At 37.8% G+C, this 18,713-nt stretch overlaps 1 protein-coding gene across 14 annotated transcripts in view; it reads right to left on the bottom strand.

The window, feature by feature from the left end:
• SIPA1L1 (signal induced proliferation associated 1 like 1) overlaps window positions 1–18,713 on the bottom strand; it is a 372,348-nt gene that overhangs the window by 317,659 nt on the left and 35,976 nt on the right. For all 14 annotated transcript variants that reach the window (XM_081290424.1, XM_081290426.1, XM_081290425.1 and 11 more), the window contains one exon: window positions 4,173–4,265. The gene's annotated coding sequence lies outside the window, so the exon portion shown is untranslated. The remainder of the gene's footprint in view (window positions 1–4,172; window positions 4,266–18,713) is intronic.

The raw sequence follows: 18,713 nt of genomic DNA, 5'->3' as shown, positions 1-18,713 counted from the left end.
TAATCTTTTGGTAAGAATTAATCAATATTTTAATAAGAAAGAGCTAAGAAAGTTCATTAGTATTGTGGTAGTAGGAGCAAATGTGACTCCATTTTGTTTTATGACTTCATCCTGTAAAACAACCAAGCCAAGTAGAAGAGTCATGACTGGAGCAAGATGTTCTTTTCCTTTTGCTATAGAAACCTTTAAGAACACGGAACTACCTAATGGGGTATTGTTTCTGTAACTAGGGTAACGGGGCTCTGTTTCTGTAACTGGGGTGACTGGGCTAACTGTGATTGGTTAGGCTTCCCTCCGCTTGACTACACTGTCCCGCTTCTGTAACCTGGCTTGCTTGCATTGGCTAGACCCCCCGAGCATCCCTTTTGCGGTTTTCAGGCTTATAAGGAGTGCCCTTGCAATTGTTCGGGGCTGATCAGGGGAACAGCTTTATGTTCTGGTCAGCCGCCACCGGTGTACTTCAATAAAGGCTTGATTCGATTATACATGAGTGGTCTGGAAGTCAGTTTATAAAACCCTGGGATGAAGCTTTAACTATAACAGTATTTTTATAAATAAAAAATAGAGGTGGCTGGGGTTTGGCTCAGTGGTAAAGCACTTGCCTCTCATGTGTGAGGCACTGGGTTCGATCCTCAGCACCACATAAAAGTAAACAAACAAAATAAAGATACTGCATCCATGTACAACTAAAAAAATATTTGAAAAAAAAATAGAAACAAGCTAACTGTCCATCAATATGAGAATATGTGAAAAAAAATGCCACTACTAAAAGAACAAGAGGGATTTACAATATCCTAATATGGAATTTGTAAGATCTGCTGTTACTTAAGAAAAAAAGGAGGAACAAAAGTACAAAATCAGATTCTATATATGTTAAGACAGCCCAAAAGAATTCTTTATATACACACATATTTATTCACTTAAATGCACAAAGGATAGAAAGTATACAACTAACAGTGACCTCTAGGTTTTAACTTCAAATAATTGTGTTCTTTGACTATTGCTGAAAGGCTGTATTTACATTTTACTTGTGTAATTTATGAACCTCAAGCAAAGTTAGTCAAAAAAATATATGGAAAAGCAGGCTGAAAACAAGTAAGTTTTATAGTTTACAAACTCCTTTAACACATTATCTAATTTTATCCCCACAAAAGGCTTCTGGAATTTAAGGAAGTATCTTTACTTTAAAAGTGAAACAGATTCAAGTATTTATTAACCCATAGTTAATGAATGCAAAGCCAAACCAGAAATGGGTCTTCTAATTCTAAAATCAGTGTTCAGGTCTGAATGCTATGGTGTCTCCATAGAAGCCTGACATGTAAACCAAGGCTCTCTAAATCTGTGTACTGCTTCTGGGCTATGAAAGTTCACAGTGTAGAGGGAAAGGCCCTAATAAAGCAGCACTCAAAAGACCTGGGTTCCAGTCTTGAGTACTCCATCAAGACTTGAAGGTATAACCTGCAATAATGATTCTATGATTTAACGATGCTGCTTTTATAAATATAAATTCCCAGGCATGACCTCCAGAAATTAGGATTTAATTGTTCTGAGCATCAGGACATTGATTAATATGCAACTTGGTTAAGGACCACAGCTTTAGGACTTGTATTTGGTAAAAATAAAAGCTGCTCAACATCCCTTGTGCTACTCACTTCACAGAGCTGAAATGAAGGGTAAACGTAACCATATATGGAAAAGCCCATTAAAAACAATCAAATGTCTGGTGAAATAACCTAAAGGAATTGTGTTTGAATGAGTAAACAATATTCTAAATCTTCTGTGTGCCAGGTAGGTCCTCAGTCAGGACTGAGAGAAAACATTATCCTCAAGAAGATGGGAAACCACCAAGTCCTCGAACTACTGCAGAGCATTGGGAAGAGGCACAGCAATGGCACAAGGATGGCCATGATGATGAAGAGCCTCAGGAATTAATAGTGTAGGCATAATAGTGGGAAGAAAGTTTAGAAAGGCATGTGCAGGAGACCCTTGAGCTAGACCGAGCACATCACACTCAGGCTAGAAGACAACATGGAAATGATATGCTATAGGCCAGAGGTTCTCAGAGAAGTCTCAGGACCCCAGGGAATTCTTGAGACCCTCTGAAGGGTCTGCAAGGTCAAAACTATTTTAATAATAATACTAAACACATAACCACCCCAAACTAGAAACAACCCAAATGTCCTTCAGATGGTAACTGCAGTATGATGGAACAGGTCCCGGCAATAACAAAAGAACAAATTATTGGTATAATAACACAATTAAATCTCAATTGCATTATGTGAATGAAAGAAGCCAGATTCAAAATACTACCTCTATTATAACTCCATCTATATGATATTCAGAACAGGGAAAACTATGGGGACAAGAAATAAGTTAGAGGGGACTGGCTCTGTGGTAGGGGAACATTCTGGGGAGATGGAAATGTTCTATATTTTCATTGTGGTCATACAACCATGTGCATTCACTGAAATCCACACAGAACTATACACTAAAAAAGGTGGATCTTGCTGTATATAAGACCTTGATAAATCTTACATTCAAAAATAATGTTACTTGCTATTTCACTCTCATTCTCTCATGAGTGTACAATGTTTTCCAGAAGCCCCAAGACTGTGCCAGTGTCATCACCCTGCAGCAAACACATATGTACTTATATATTCTGATATTTTTCTCCATTTTAATTTCTAATACAAGTAAATTGTGATGGACACATAATAGACATATACAAAAGGTCTCTTAAGTCCTCAATCACTTAACAATATAAAGAGTTTCTAAGACCAAAAAGTTTGAGAACTACTGCTATGGTGACAGGGAGGCCCTGGAGTGTGAAGCAGCAAGAAGAAGAGTGTAAGAAGTTACTATAGGATCTGAGTAAGGGCAATTTTGGGATGGATAGAAAAGAAATTAGATCCACATGTCACCTGGATCTTGCTATAAATTCCAAACCAGTTTCTCTCTACTGGGCTCTCTCCTTGTTGGTATATTATAGTTATGCAAACTAATTTCTGTTCACTGGTGTATAATTAGGAAGTGTCTACAAGAGTCAGTGTCTACAAGAGTCATCCTACAATGCATTATTGAAAAGTAACTTTTAGACTACTTCATTCATTTGCCACTGTCCTTTAAATGATCCCAACAATTTTAAACTTTACATACTCTAAAATTGAAAAGTAGCTCTCCTATAGAAGTACAAACACTGGTGAGTGAATCAATATCTCATGATCACTTAGATAAATTCAGCAATTATTTAAAAAACTGGATACAGGTTTTCACTTGTATCCAGGAACATGATAACAATCCCAACTCAGCACAATTTTTTCTATAAAATGTGGTTTTCTGGACTAATGGGGAGGGAGATGTTTGATTGTTTCTGGTACAATTACCTTTCTACGTGGGGAAAATTCATTTCTAAATACTAGTCTTATTAATTCCAAAATATTTGAGCATAGATCTTTCTCTGTAATCCCCTTGTGTCCAGAACTGTTTACAGTACTTTGGTATGCCAAAGAGGTAGAGAAATTATTTTTAAACCATCCATTTGTTAAGCTTTAAATAAATAGGAGATAGATAGATGAAGGGATGAAGGGATGATAGATTGGTCAATCAATCAGGTGACAATAGATGACAGGTATTAGAATAAAGGATGATTCTCACACTAAAAAATTTTTTTAAAACAGTTTTAAAGCAATTTTAAATGAGGGTATGAATATATGTGTTTGTGTTTGGTGTTTTTGTTTGTTTTTGTACCAGGGATTGAACTCAGAGGCTCGAAACCACTGAGCCACACACCTAGCCCTATTTTGTATTTTATTTAGAGGCAGGGTTTCACTGAGTTGAGTTGCTTAGTGCCTCTCCATTACTAAGGCTGCTTTTGAACTTGCACTCCTCCTACCTCAGCTTCCTGAGCCGCTGGAATTATAGGCATATGCCACCACACCAGGCCTGTGTGTGTTTTTTAATTGCCATTGTATACTGTTTCTCTAATTGTTTCAAGTAGTCAATCACATTGATACCTCTTAGCTAATATCAAACAGATGAGAATTTGTCTGGAGAATTCAAGTTACTACCATTTTTAAAAATTCACCTATACTTCTATTCCAGAAATCTGAGAACTTAAGAGTTCTGCCAAAGTGGCTATGTATTATCAAGATAAAGTAAAATCAGATCCTTACCTGAAAGTATAGTCCTTTTGAGTCTACCTTTATAAAAATCTTGGAAATTAGGTTACAGTCAGTACTGTAGGAAAGCCAAATATGAAATTTCACCTATGGATTAAAAGGGAGAAAATAATTAATTTAAAACACATGCACAAGATAAAACATCATTTAATCAAAGACAAAATTTCCAGACACTTTTTAATGCCAAATGGTTTCTACAAGAAACCTGTTTTCTGTGATTCAAATCCAAAATGGAAAACGTGGGTGGTTCTTCCTGGCTTACCATTCAGAGTCAGCCAACTGGCTGGCAAAGTTTCCACACGGCTTTAGCTCAAACTCTAGCCCGACTTCTGCCCTCATACTGCCACACCTTAAAAGAAATGAAAGAGGAACATGGGCTCTCTTCAGCCTCAAAGTCAGTCTTTACCAGGAAAACTTTCAATCATTTGAATAAACTACATCAAGTTTTTCAAAACTTCAAATCCAGAAGATATAGAAAATAATGAGAGCTAAACTCTCAGAATAATTCAAGGACTTTAAAGCTGTCTCTAATTCTGGAGCTATGGTTCCTGGTGGTGGTTGGTGGTGGTGCTGTGCAATGCTGGAGAACAAACCCAGGGCCTTGGGCACGACAGACAAGCACAGAGCTGTGATTTCTAAACAATGACAAACAGCTTTCTTGGATACTAAGCTACAATAACAACTTAAATGAGGAGCAGGGGCTTCCAGACAAGTTACCTTAACACAACTGCACCTCTTCCCACCTACTGGGCACTCACCATTTGACAAGACACACCTGCCAACAGATAGTATCTCTGAACTTCTAAACACATGGCTCTACCAGGATAGGATGTAACTCCAATCTGCAGGATATTTCCACAAATGCACGTAGAGTTGGTAAGCTAGCTAGTGTGTGACACAGACTTTAACTGAAAACAACACACCACAGCATGCCTTCAGTGAGATAAAGGTCACAGGTGCATGACACCAGGACAGTAAAGCAATAGTACCCAGACTACTGCCCGCTAAAACTGAAAACCTTACATCAGTGGAAAAGCTGAAAACACAAGACAATAAAAATTCTGACAAGGACTTTTAACATTAATATAAGGATTCCAAGTAACCAAATGCTCAAGGTTAGCTACTCTCTGTTCCCAAAGATTCCAGACCCAATCTGAAAACTGCTCCTGTCTCAGCAGGCTCTTTCTCAAAATTCTAAGAGGCTTCATACCATTCACCTGCTTAGCAGAAAAAGGACCTCCATGGGCCCCTGGTAATGGCTTTGCATGATGATTCCTCTGCTAGTCACACAGGGAAACCCACTGCCTAGGCCACAGTGACGGCCACCCACTTCCAAGAGATCATTTCAAGGGAACTTTCATATACAGATACTAAAATATGAACAGTGCACACCATTTGTACATTTGAATTTTATTAAATATCTATATGGTGCAACTAAGCCTATCATAAGCAAATTCAGAACAAAAGACAGTCCCACTGTACTCCTCCTCCTCCAGCTGGGGTCACCTGAAAAGTTTTCACTTCTTAATCTTTTCTATAAATTGTTTCTTTTGCAATATATTGTTAAATGAGATGCTTGTCATGCACCTGAGGTGTACCTCTATTTTAATATGCTGAAAAATACAACTTTTGCAATAGCAGATCTAACAGTAGGTGCTCCAGGTTGGCAGTCAGGAGGTTTTGGTTTAATTTTATCTGTAAAGCTGAGGGTATTGCAGTAGTAATGGGATGTTGCAATCACTCTTCCAGTTCTAAAAGCACATGATCTATATTTGCTCATTCTATGCCTAGTTGTGTATTTACCATAATGCCCTAAAACTCAGCTTAACTAAATGAAAATTTTCAGATAAAACACAGATCTCCAAACAAACTCATAATCATTCCCTAGGTCATCTCCTGGCTTATATGCTCCTTTCCTATTAAGAATCCTTTAGTGAAAATATGTGATAGAATTAGTACCAATTCTGCCATTAACTGGCTGCATGAAAAAAGGCAAGTCATTTAGGCTTTGAACTTAAGTTCATATAAAAAATGTATTTGATTTTCAAGTTTCTTTCCCTCCCTTTGGTACTGGGGACTCAATGCAGGGGCACTGAGCCACATCCCCAGGCCTATTTTGTATTTTATTTAGAGATAGGGTCTCACTGAGTTGTTTAGTGCCTCACTTTTGCTAAGGCTGGCTTTGAACTCATGAGCCTCCTGCCTCCGCCTCCTGAGCCACTGGAATTACAGGCATGCGCCACTGTACCAGCAATTTCCAGGTTTCTTAACACCGTTCTAAGATATCATTTACCACCTTTATCCCCCTTGAATACTAAATGTCAAATATATCTTTAAATAATAAAAATGAGCATTTGTAAACTATCTTAATGCCTCAGAACTGAATTAAGCTAAATGAAAATTTTGAAACATTATAGACTTAATCTTCATTTAAGTGTTTTCATGTTTTAGCTCATCTGTAAAGGGTTAAATTAACAAAAAGAAGTGTACTGGCACATTGGGATGACTCTGCTAAAGTATCTTCCAATTTCACCAAGAGATTCCTCCTGCTTCCCTCTCTCTTCCTTCCTCATCCCTCCTCCCTCCTCCATCACCCCATACTCTGAAATTCAACTTTTGTGGCCACAATATTAACAGTGAAAGTATTTTACACCAATTATATTTAAAGGCAGCTAAGTGTTCAAGTCTATATCTGAGAATCTTTGTGTTTTTATCACTTAGTACTCCACATGTTAATGAGTTTTACATCTGAGTTCTTTATTTATTGCCAAATACAGTGATCCCAGAAAACTAGACATCACAAGTCACACACAATTTATATGCTGTTCACACCAACTGATAAGTTTGCCATTCATAATAAATTAATGAATAAAACAATCACTGGAAATGAGAATCTGTCAATTTACTATAGAAATCCTAAAAAAGAGCTGTATTTATCAAGTCATTTATTTAACACATATTTATTCTCTACTATTTATTCCTGAGGCTGGGAATGCACAAACTGACCAGTCTCTGCCTTCAAAAAGCTCCTATTTTAATGGAGGAGATACACAGTAAGCAGTAAAGTTAATAGACAAATTATTTGGGGAAAATATACACAATGTTTATAAGAGACACTGCTATTGGAAAGAAAAAGTGCAGGACAGCAGTGCATGAGAAGCAGGGGGGCTACAACATTAAGCAGGGTAGGGCTAGAGTAAGACTCACTGCAAAGGCAGCATGGAGCAAAGATGTGAAGCACATGCCAAGTTAGCTGGGCTGAAGTTCCCCAGTAATTCTTAACTACTATTGACTATGCATGTAATGGCAAAAGCCTCAGCAAAAGAGTTGTGTCTGAACAAATTCATGAATCGCCCAGAAGGGTAAACAGAAAAGTACTACGCAGCTCATTTTACCAAGGAAAACTTACATCTTCAATTAGGCATGTGTGGTGTGCTTCCCCCAAGTGTTGTTTTGAACAGTTCTTACTTCTGCAATTCATTTTCCTCAAAACTCAAGAACAACTGTCTAAGTGTTCATCTGTTACATAAAAGACCACCAGTGTTGTCCAACCAACATCTCCACTAAGACATCCTGACTACTACATCCAGATTCAATTCTCAGTGTGGGGCTCCAGCAGGCACTGAGGCGTCCTCCCAGTGTGGAGAAGTTCTACTCCCCTGGGGGCAGGGAGAACAGGCTATGCAACCAGGAAACCAGGAGGCCTTACCACCTACCAACAACAGTCTTGAGCAAATCACTACACCTCCTGGGCTTTGGCTTCCTGAACTATAAAATCAGGGTACTAGCTACATGATTTCTAAGGCCCCTGTAGAGCTAAGTTTATATTAAATAAATAAAACCTATAGGGGCTGATGATGTGGCTCAGAGGTAAAGTGCTAGCATGCACAAAGTTCTGAGTTCCATCTCCAGCACCACAAAAAAAAAAAAAAAGGTCTTTTTAATTATTTAATTTTGTTTTACTCTAGAAAAACAACCATATATTCCCAGGCACAGTAGCATATACCTGTAATCCCAGCAACTTGGGAGGAGGATCATGAGTTCAAAGCCAGGCCCTAAGCAATTCAGGGATATCATGTCTCAAAATAACAAAAATTAAAAGGGTTAGGGATGTGATTCAGAGGTTTAATTTCCAGTACAGAAAGAAAGAAAGCCAGCTAGCCAATCAGCCACATATTAAGTTTGCTTTGTAACTCTGCTATCTCCCACCATCACACATTCATACTAACTTATTCTTCTAACAACAGTAATGAGTTTATGCTGACCCACTGATAAAATTTCTGATATCTGATCAAAGGAATAAATTCACAAGAATGGGTCTTGATTTGCAGTGTTATGTACTAATTACAAAAGAATCTAAAACTGTTCTTGTCTTTGTCTCTTTATCAATACAATCTTACTAGATTAACAGAATTCTAAAGTTATACAAGCATGAAACCACTGGGGTTTTCAGCACTTTATACACTATTCCCCAGTATAAAACTTTGTTAAAGATCATTCTACATAACAAGTATAAGGGTTCAATACTTGGTACTACAAAAAAAAGTAATATATAATTTTATATTACTGATTCCTAGATTACTTACAATTCCATTACTAAAATTACTATATTATTTTAAATAAGTACTATAATGAGCATCTGTTATATTCATGGAGTTCAGCATTATCTTCATTCCATTTTCACTTCAGTTTCCTACTATGTGAAGCTCACCTTCCCAATACAGAATTTTAAAATGGAAGCAAATAAACAAGTTGGGAGCAGGAGACTTATGTTTCCTGCCTTCCTCGCCCTGTAGTACAGGCAGATGTGTAAATCAGGTGCCTTTACCCAGACACAACACGTGGAACTCCTTCAGAACACAGTCATGTAGAAGCATCAGGGTGGCAAGGTGTGCAGCACCCACTTTGCTAAAACAAAGAGTTGGGGAGATTCTACTGCTGGTTTCCTGATTTGGGAATTCTGACCCTGGCAACTCCTTGCCAGGTCTACTGTGTGCTACTGACAAGACTCAGAAACTCAGTCTACAGTCTCTTTCTTCAGACCTCTAGATGATTATCCAAACTAGCTATCACCCTCAATAAATCATGGATTTTCCTATCTGTAACTAAAACCCAAACCAACACACCTAGCAATATTCTTTTCATTATTTCAACATAGTAATAGGTGAAATGGAAACCAACATCTCCACAGAGAACACTCCACTATCAGCCAAGAGTTCCTGGTCTCCAGCCAGGGCTCACATCCACCATTGACACTGGAACCCTTCCTTATATAGAGTGCTTCATAAATTTCCCTTCTGCCTTGCAGGGAGAAGAAAATGGGTTTTGCCTAATTTTTTATCAATAAAGAGTGTGATGACAGTAATTTGGCAAAATATTTGAGAACAGGATATAATAAACATCATTTTCTACACCAGTTCAAGTTTATGGAGAATCCTGCAGAGTTAGGTAGCATTTTCGGAACATTCCCAAATTGCAGGCAAGGTGATCTAATGCTGAGTATGAATGCCAAAATGATCAGCACTCTGTGCCAAGGCATAACTTTAATTCACAAAGCAGCAGTGAACTTTTCACTGATTTTCTCCATCCCTCAGGGGACAATAGTCATGTTAAAACCACTGACACATCAGTTATCTAAAATACAACACTATTACCCAACATCAAAAGCAGACTGAAAACACCGAGGAGTGATTATACATGTTAAAATTCTCTTTTTGCTATAAAGACATTAAATGCCATAAAATAAGTTGGCAAAAATGCAAAAAATAATCAGCTATTAATAACACTGTTCTTTGAAGCAGAATCTTACAAAGAACATTCAGTGTCTGAGTAATCAAATTACTCTGTGCTATCAATCTACACAAAATATTTTTCAGGTAATACTCGAAGGCAAAACTTTCTAAAAGATCATTTACACACTTCTGAAGTCAATTAGTGTCACTGATACTCATACAGAAGGCATCTCAATGCTCTGCCAAATAGAAAGTAGGTGTTTAATTCAATGGCAAGCCCAAGTATGATTCAACCGAGTTACTCAAGACAAGCCTACTAATGTTAGTGCCATCTAAGCTCTGGGTCACCGGGCACTCAGAGCAGCTCTGCTTTTGTTACTATGTACCACATCTCCCACTCCTGCTGCTCTGGATTGCTGTTATCAAAGGCTTTACAGTGTACTTAGCTTTAGCACTGATGGTGGGGAGAAGAGGAAAGCAAAAAGTGAAAACGTAAAACTATATTTTCCCCTAAGGACAAGTCAAATCAATATACTAAAGGAAACTTAAGAGTTTGGATACTCCAAAACAAAATTTTGGAAACAATCATTTCATTGAGTCTGTCAGCAAAGAAGTTACTAAAATGAGCATCAAGCTTTACTATGATTACACGTGTACCATATGTGTCCTTCCAATGCATCTGGCCCTCTCTGCCTTTTAAAGTATTTCTAGGCTAGCAATGACACACAGCCTATGTTGAAGTTTTTGTTTCTTACAGACTAAACTCAATCTTACTGCAAGCTTAAGGATATGATGCTCATTTATTAATAGTATCAAAATCAAAGGATACAAAAATACTAAAGTGATTCCCAAAATCAGTTTGCAAAACAATAACTGCGTTTGTGGATCCTCAGAAAAATGGGAACAAAAACATGCTTGATTTTTTCATAAAGCTAAGTTTATCCAATTTAAAGGGTTACCCTTTATTTTAACATTATACACTTCCTATTCTTTTAATATTCAAATAGCTTTTTGGGAGGGGTAAGAGAGGGTACTGGGGAAAACCAGGGGCCCTTTACCACTGAGCCATATCCCCAGCCCTTTCTATTTTTCATTTTGAGACAGAGTCTCACTAGTTTGCTCACAGCCTTGTTAAATTGCTGAGGCTGGCTTCAAACTTGAAATCCTCCTGCCTTAGCCTCCTGAACCACTAGAATTACAGGCATGCACCACTGTGCCTGGCCTTTCTTTATAACATGTTGGATTTTTTTTTAATTACATCCATGAAATGCAAACACCTAGGTACCACTGCTCCAGATCTTCTGCACCTTCCCTTTCTCCAACATCCCAATGCCCCTCTTTCCAATAATTTATGCAAATAATAAAAGAAAACCAAAAAATAAGGGCTGGGGTTGTGGCTCAGTGGTAGAGCACTCACCTAGCACATGTGAGGCCCTGGGTTCAATCCTCAGCACCACATATAAATAAATAAAATAAAGGGGGCTGGGGATGTGGCTCAAGCGGTAGTGCGTTAGCCTGGCATGCATGCGGCCCGGGTTTGATCCTCACCACCACATACAAACAAAGATGTTGTATCCTCCGAAAACTAAAAAATAAATATTAAAAAAATTCTCTCTCTCTCTCTCTCTCCCCCCCTCCTTCTCTCTAAATAAATAAATAATAAATAAATAAAGGCATTTTGTCTATCTACAACTAAAAAAAAATTTAAAAAAAAAAAAAACTAGGTGCTGTTCTGAATGCCTGAATGCCTCTCTTTCACACCTCACCTTCCAAACCATGAGCACCTGTCAGCTTTACACTCAAAAATATTAATACTCAACTACCTCATTTCTCACCACCAATAGGCCCAAGTCACCATCACCAATTTCTTGGAGTTTTGCAACAGACTCAGAACTGGCCTCCCTACTTCAGCCCTGCCACAGCAGTCTATTCTCAATGCAGCAGCCTAGTGATTCTGTTAAAAATCAGGTAAGCCACGTCAATCTTCTGCTTAAGAATTCTCCAGGAGTCCCACCATACTCAGAAGAAAAGCCAAAGTTCTCAGTGAGACTCACAGTCTTGAGACCACCTGCTGCCTTTAGGCCATTCTGAGCCCATCTCTGCTACCCGTCATTTCATTCTAGGGTCCTGGCCACATGGTCTTTTCTCCTCCTGTCTCCTTAGTCTAAAATGAGTCTCCCCAGATAGCTGCACGACTAGTGAGTGACCTTACTTCTTCAGGAAGTTACTCAAATTCCATCTTTATCTTTGTGGCCATGGAGCATGCAAAATTATCTTAAGCAGGATAACATTAAGAAAGTTGTAAAAGAAAGCCAGCAGTCAGGCATGGGGGCACACACTTGTAATCCCAGCATCTCAAGAGGCTGAGGTAAGAGGATCGTGAGTTCAAAACAAGCCTCAGCAAAAGTGAGGTGCTTAACAACTCAGTGAGACCCTGTCTCCAAATAAAATATAAAATAGGGGTGGGATGCAGCTCAGCTGTTGAGTGTCCCTGAGTTCAATCCATGGTACCCCATCCCCCCAAAAAAAGAGAAAGCCAGCAAGTAGAATATACTTGCAAAGCACACATCCAAAAAAGGACTCATGCAAAATATATAGTTTCAAAAACTTCCTACAAATCATTAAGAAAAGTGGTATTTAATAATTAGATTAACTGAGATATAATTTGCAAACAGTGAAATTCACTTTTTAAGGTATCACGTGCTTCCATGCATTACAACAGTTGCATATGGTTTTGCAGGCAACACCAACCACAATGAAGATATAGAACATTTCCATCATCCCAAAAAGCGGTATGAAAATGGCCAACAAATATGACAATCTGCTTACATGCATTAGTCTTTGGCAATGCAGCATTTGTACACACACAACCCAGAATAGCTAAAGTCAAATGGCAGGCAATACCAAATGTTGACAAGAACTTGGAGTTCTCACATGCTGCAAACTGGTACATATAAATTGATATAACCACTTTGTAAAACTTTCACTCTACCAAAGTGAATGTGCACTATACTCTATAGCCTAGCAACTCCATCCTCATTATTTCCTCTAGAGATGACTTTACTAAAAAAACATACAAGAATGGTGAAAGCAATCTAGCCATTAAGCATAGGTGGAAAATGGTACACCGTCGTATTTATTGTCATATAATGTAATTCTACAGCAACAAAAATGAAAAACCTACAAATATTTGGAAAAGCATGGCTAAATCTCACAAACACAAGGTTAAGTAAAAGAAGTCAGAAACAAAGGACCATCATACACAGGGCTACATTTACATGGAGCTCAAAAACACACTAAGCTAATGCTTTGGGAGGAGGAAGGAACCAGGCCTTCCCAGGGGTGAGTTAAGATTCTGTTTCTCTTAATATTATCAGTATGCCATACTACCAAAAGTGATTTAATGCAATTCTCATTAACATTCCAATGACAGTCTTCAGAGACATAGAAAAAACCATCTTGAAATTCATCTGGAAAAATAAGAGACCAAGAATTGCTAAAGCAATCCTTAGCAGGAAGAGTGAAACAGGTGGCATCACTATAACAGACCTTAAACTATACTACAGAGCAATAGTAACAAAAACAGAATGGTATTGGCACCAAAACAGACTGGTAGACCAACGGTACAGAATAGAGGACACAGAGACTAACCTGCACAAATACGGTTATCTCATACTAGACAAAGGTGCCAAAAACATACACTGAAGACAACCTCTTCAACAAGTGATGCTGGGAAAAATAAAAATCCGTATGTAGCAAAATGAAATTAATCCTCTATCTTTCACCCTGAACAAAACTAACTATTCAACTCAAAGAGGATCAAGGACCTAGCCATTAGATCAGAGACCCTGCGCCTACAAGAAGAAAAAGTAGGTCCAGATCTCCATCATGTCAGCTCAGGAACCAACTTCCTCAATAAGACTCCTAAAGCACAAGAAGTAAAATCAAGAATAAACAACTGGGATGGTATCAAACTCAAAAGCTTCTTCACAGCAAAGGAAACAAACAAGAACATGAAGAGAGAGCCTATGGAATGGAAGAAAATCTGCCACCTGTACCTCAGAGCATTTACCTGCAGGATATACAAAAAACTCAAAAAACTTAATACTAAATAATAATAGTAATAACCCAATCAATAAATGGGCAATGGAACTGAACAGACATTTCACAGAAGAAATGCAATCAATCAACAAACATACGAAAAAATGTTCAACATCTCTAGCAATTAGAGAAATGCAAATTACAACTATATTTAGATTGCATCTCACTCCAGTCAGAATGGCAATTATCAAAAATACAAACAACAATAAATGTTGATGAAGACGTGGGGGAAAAGGCACACTCATACATTGCTTGTGGGACTGCAAATTGGTGTAACCACTCTAGAAAGCAGTGTGGGAAACCATCCGTGAACTACGGAGGGTCTTCTCTCAGTATGGTAGCCAGGGAGATTTAGGTTTGGCATTGCAAACTATCCATGGGTATACCATGGAAATAGATCACCCAATGCACATGACCTCTATCTCTGCTCTGCTAGGAAGATACCTCGTAGTAGCTCCGGAGATGGGCATAAGCCATTGGGAACTGAACAGCCCACCTTGAACCTTGTTTAGTGAAGAACATTCTACAGAAGGCCTTTGATGTTTCCCGATATAAATAAAGCAGGCACAGGCTCCATTTTGCCCTAAAAGCTCAATCTGTCCTTCCCCAGCTTTTGAAACTACTGTGTCCTGTGGGTTTTTTTTTTTTTCATCATTCTATTTTTCCTAGCTTTTATTTCTCAGCCAGTTCATTCCACCAAGGGGAACTCCATTTCTACCACCTGCAGAGATTCCTCAGGAAATTTGGGGAACCACCATTTGACCCAGTCTTCCCACTCTTCAGCACATACCCAAAGGACTTAAAATCAGCATATTATATTGACTCAACAACATCAATGTTTACAGCAGCTCAATTCATAATAACTAAGCTATGGAACCAACCTAGGTGCCCTTCAAAAGATGAATGGATAAAGAAAATGTGGCATATGTATACAATGGAACATTACTCAGTCTTAAAGAAGAATGAAATTATGGCATTTGTCAATAATGCATGGAAATGGAGATTATCATGCTAAGTGAAATAAGCCAAATCCACAAAACCAAAGGCCAAAAGTTCTCTCTGACATGTGAATGCCAACACACCATAAGGGCAGGAGGAGGGAAGGAAAGAATTTCTTTGGATTAAACAAAGGGGAATGAAGAGAAGGAGAGGGGGGTGGGAATAGGAAAGACAGTATAATGAATAGGACATAACTTTCCTATGCTTATATATGAATACACAACCAGTGTAATTCCATATATTGTACAATCACAAGAATGGGAAGTTATACTCCATGTATGTATAATATGTCAAAATACATTCTACTGTCATGTATAACTAAAAAGAATAAAAAATTTTTTAAAAAAGATTGTTTCTCAGTCTGAGTGCTGACCACAAAACTACATTTACTTTGTAAAAGTTCATCCCAAGTAACACATGCTTTTTGTACTTTTCAGTATGTTTCTTATACTATAAAACAAAGCTTATTTTTAAAAATCACCTTCTCAATGACACTTGCTCCAGTAAACTTCACTAAAATTTCCAGTACCTCCAATATTTTACATCTTTCTTTGTCCCCTTAATTTGTTGTGTACTACGTCCCCAGAGCCTAAATGGATATCTGGCAAACAGCAGATACTCAAATACAGAATTAATTGATTTATTAATTACACAGCATTGTCCAACTTACTTATGTCTAATTATTGTGTATTCAAGCCACTAATTCTTGTAGTTGGTGTATTTTAAACAATACAACAGAAGCTGTTCTGGTTGAACATTTCTCAATATGGTTTTGAGACCTCTCACCTGCCTAATCATCCTCTGGATGCTCAAATTTTTCCCATTTCCAGATCAGATTCTAACCAGTTTATATGTAGTGTAACACAACACTGTGTATTAAATCTTTTTTTTCTTTAATAAATGAAGCCTGAAGTTACTTTAACCTTTTTCTCAGTCATATCCACTTTACAGACTCACTGAGTTTAGAGTTAAATAAAATCAACAAAGAAATTCAATCCTATTTATTTGTTTTCCTCACATTAAAACACAAATTAAGAAATATTAGACTGGGGGTGTAGCTCAGTGGTAGAGGCTTTTCTGGCAATGCTGGAGACTAGGGTTCTGAACAGGAGAAGATGAGAAGGGAGAGGTAAAGAAATGTCCCCACCATACAATGGTGTCTTCGGTGACTGGTCGTAAATGAGGACTGTTTCAGGTATCTTCACTTATTCACACTGTCAATTTTAGCTCCCACAACACTGTTTAAAGCATCATTTCTCTACCTTTCCACCATGATTCCCCCAAGGAGACTTTAGGGCACTTTTTTCTTAATTGCCCTCCCTCACAGCTTATTTATTTGGTATTGTTTTGTAAATTCCAAATATGCAAGAAATGCTTAAGTATACTTACTATCGATTATAATAATAATATAATAATAATGTGTATCTAATGATACAATCTAAGTTTATTTGGACAGAGTCTATAGGAAATCAATTCGTTGGGAAAACTATATATGCGCTCCATGTTGTACTTGGGGAAAACTGTGTTCTCTTAATTTTTGAGCTCAGTGGTTCCTGAATGTTACCTAAACCAAAATTGCTATCTACATCATTAAAATATTCTACGTATTTATTTTTTTAAAAAAGTTAGTGTCACAGATATACTGTACATTGGATTATGCCTTTATTTATATGCACTGTGATTTTCTAAACAAAATGAGTAATATTTCTGCCACCAGGCTCCTCCACAAACCCCACAGGGCCACTTTCACCTCTGAAATGCATACTCTGCCAAACATCACATTACCTTACATTTCTAATTTTACCTCCCATGTAAATTTGTCAACATAAGACCATTTTGATGAAAAATAAACCACAAATACAAAGTGACAGCATGGAATGAAATGCTTACCTCCCAGCTGATGCACAGCCATGCAATCCACTGTTTCCAGGTATACTTGTTAATGAGCTACAAGTCTACCTAATAATCACTTCACTCTGCTCCATCATTTTTATAAGAATAGCATTTTGTTACCACTTTGTTTTGTTTTGTTTTGTTTTGCCACACTGGGGAGTCCAACCCAGGGCTCCCTAAACATTTTGTTGAAATAAAAAAATCAGCAGTCCTTCTTTCCCTTTCATATAATCTACTTTTAAAAGAAACAAGATTAGCAGAATGACATATTTTAGACTCTTCTAAAACCCTCTGGAATTTATTCCTTTCCCTGGCCTCCTGGAACCTACTACTATATCAGTTCAGGGCCTCTGTAATTCCGAACTTCATTCTTTTAAGTTTCCCGATTCCCTAAGTTCAGATCAGTCCTTTTTATTTTCTACATTATTAACAAACTTTTTAAATGTAAATCTGATCATTCTTCTCCTGGGATATTTAAAATCTTTCCAGGGTTCCTCCAGGCCTCTAAAATAAAAGACTCAATAGCTTTGCATGATATGCAAAGCCTTCACTATAAAGCCAATAAACAATTATCATGAAGCCAATCCTCCCACTTCTAGAAATTATTTTCATAATCAACCCTGCCCCAGGTCTGGCAGAATCTAGTAGAAATGTTCTTACACCCAAGCCTCTCTCCCCAACCTATCCCAATATCCCTTGGCTCTTCATATTTTAGAAGCATATTTTAAAAGTCTTCAAATACTTCCTATTCTCTTCCGTCCTTGCTTCCTTCCTAGTCACAGGAGCTCTTCAATACCAGCTTTCTAGGCATTATGCATACCTCTGGGGACTACTTGATAATCCATGTTTCCCTCAATATAAAGCACTTCCAAAACTAAAGGATACTTGTTACAAGCTGACCTCCTAAACTGGGAACCTGACATTTACAACCTCTGGAATTTGTTCTTTCCCTGGCCTCCTGGCACTTACTATCTCAGTTCAGGGCCTGTACCCATGGGCCAGCAGCACCAGGAACTTAAAAGGAATGAGAAACCAAATAAATGCATTTTCAAGTACTCAAACTATTCTGGCTCTTGGCAACCACTACCTCTTACTCTCAGCCCTATCAAATCACCTGTTTAAACAAACACTAGAATTCTGCCAGAAATCAAATGAAACTTAATCCATTTCCTTTCTTTGGGGGGGGGGGGGTGCATTTCTTCTCTATCTTCTCATTCCTCAGTTTCCCAACTGGGCTTCCTCAGAAAACTATAGAGATTTCGGTATTCTGGGACACAGTTAATTTTACCCTGGAGATTCTGATTAATGTTAAATGGGTAAGAACTCTCCCGCTTTAGTCTCATCTTTTGTATTCTACCCTTCTGTTTGACTTTTCTTGCTAGAAAAGATAGCAGGACTATACTACAGTGCAATAGTAACAAAAACAGCATGGTATTGGCACCACAATAGACATGTAGCCAATGGTACAGAAGAGAAGACCAGAGACAAATCCACATAAATACGGTTATCTCATACTAGACAAAGGCACCCTAAACATACATTGGAGAAAAAAACACCCTATTCAACAAATGTTGCTGGGAAAACTGGAAATCCATATGTAGCAAAATGAAATTAAATCTCTCTCTCTCACCCTGCACAAAAATCAACTCAAAATGGATCAAAGACTTAGGCATTAGACCAGAGACCCTGTGCCTAACAGAAGACAAAGTAGGCCCAAATCTTCATCATGTCGGCTTAGGATTTGACTTCCTTAACAAGACTCCTAAGGTAAAAGTAAAATCAAGAATTAACAAATAGGATGTATTCAACT

This window comes from Spermophilus citellus, assembly GCF_964194105.1.
Source record: "Spermophilus citellus genome assembly, chromosome: 4".
Classification (NCBI taxonomy): domain Eukaryota; kingdom Metazoa; phylum Chordata; class Mammalia; order Rodentia; family Sciuridae; genus Spermophilus; species Spermophilus citellus.
The sequence above is the reverse complement of the archived record's forward strand: the minus strand, read 5'-3'. Positions and strand labels throughout refer to the sequence as shown.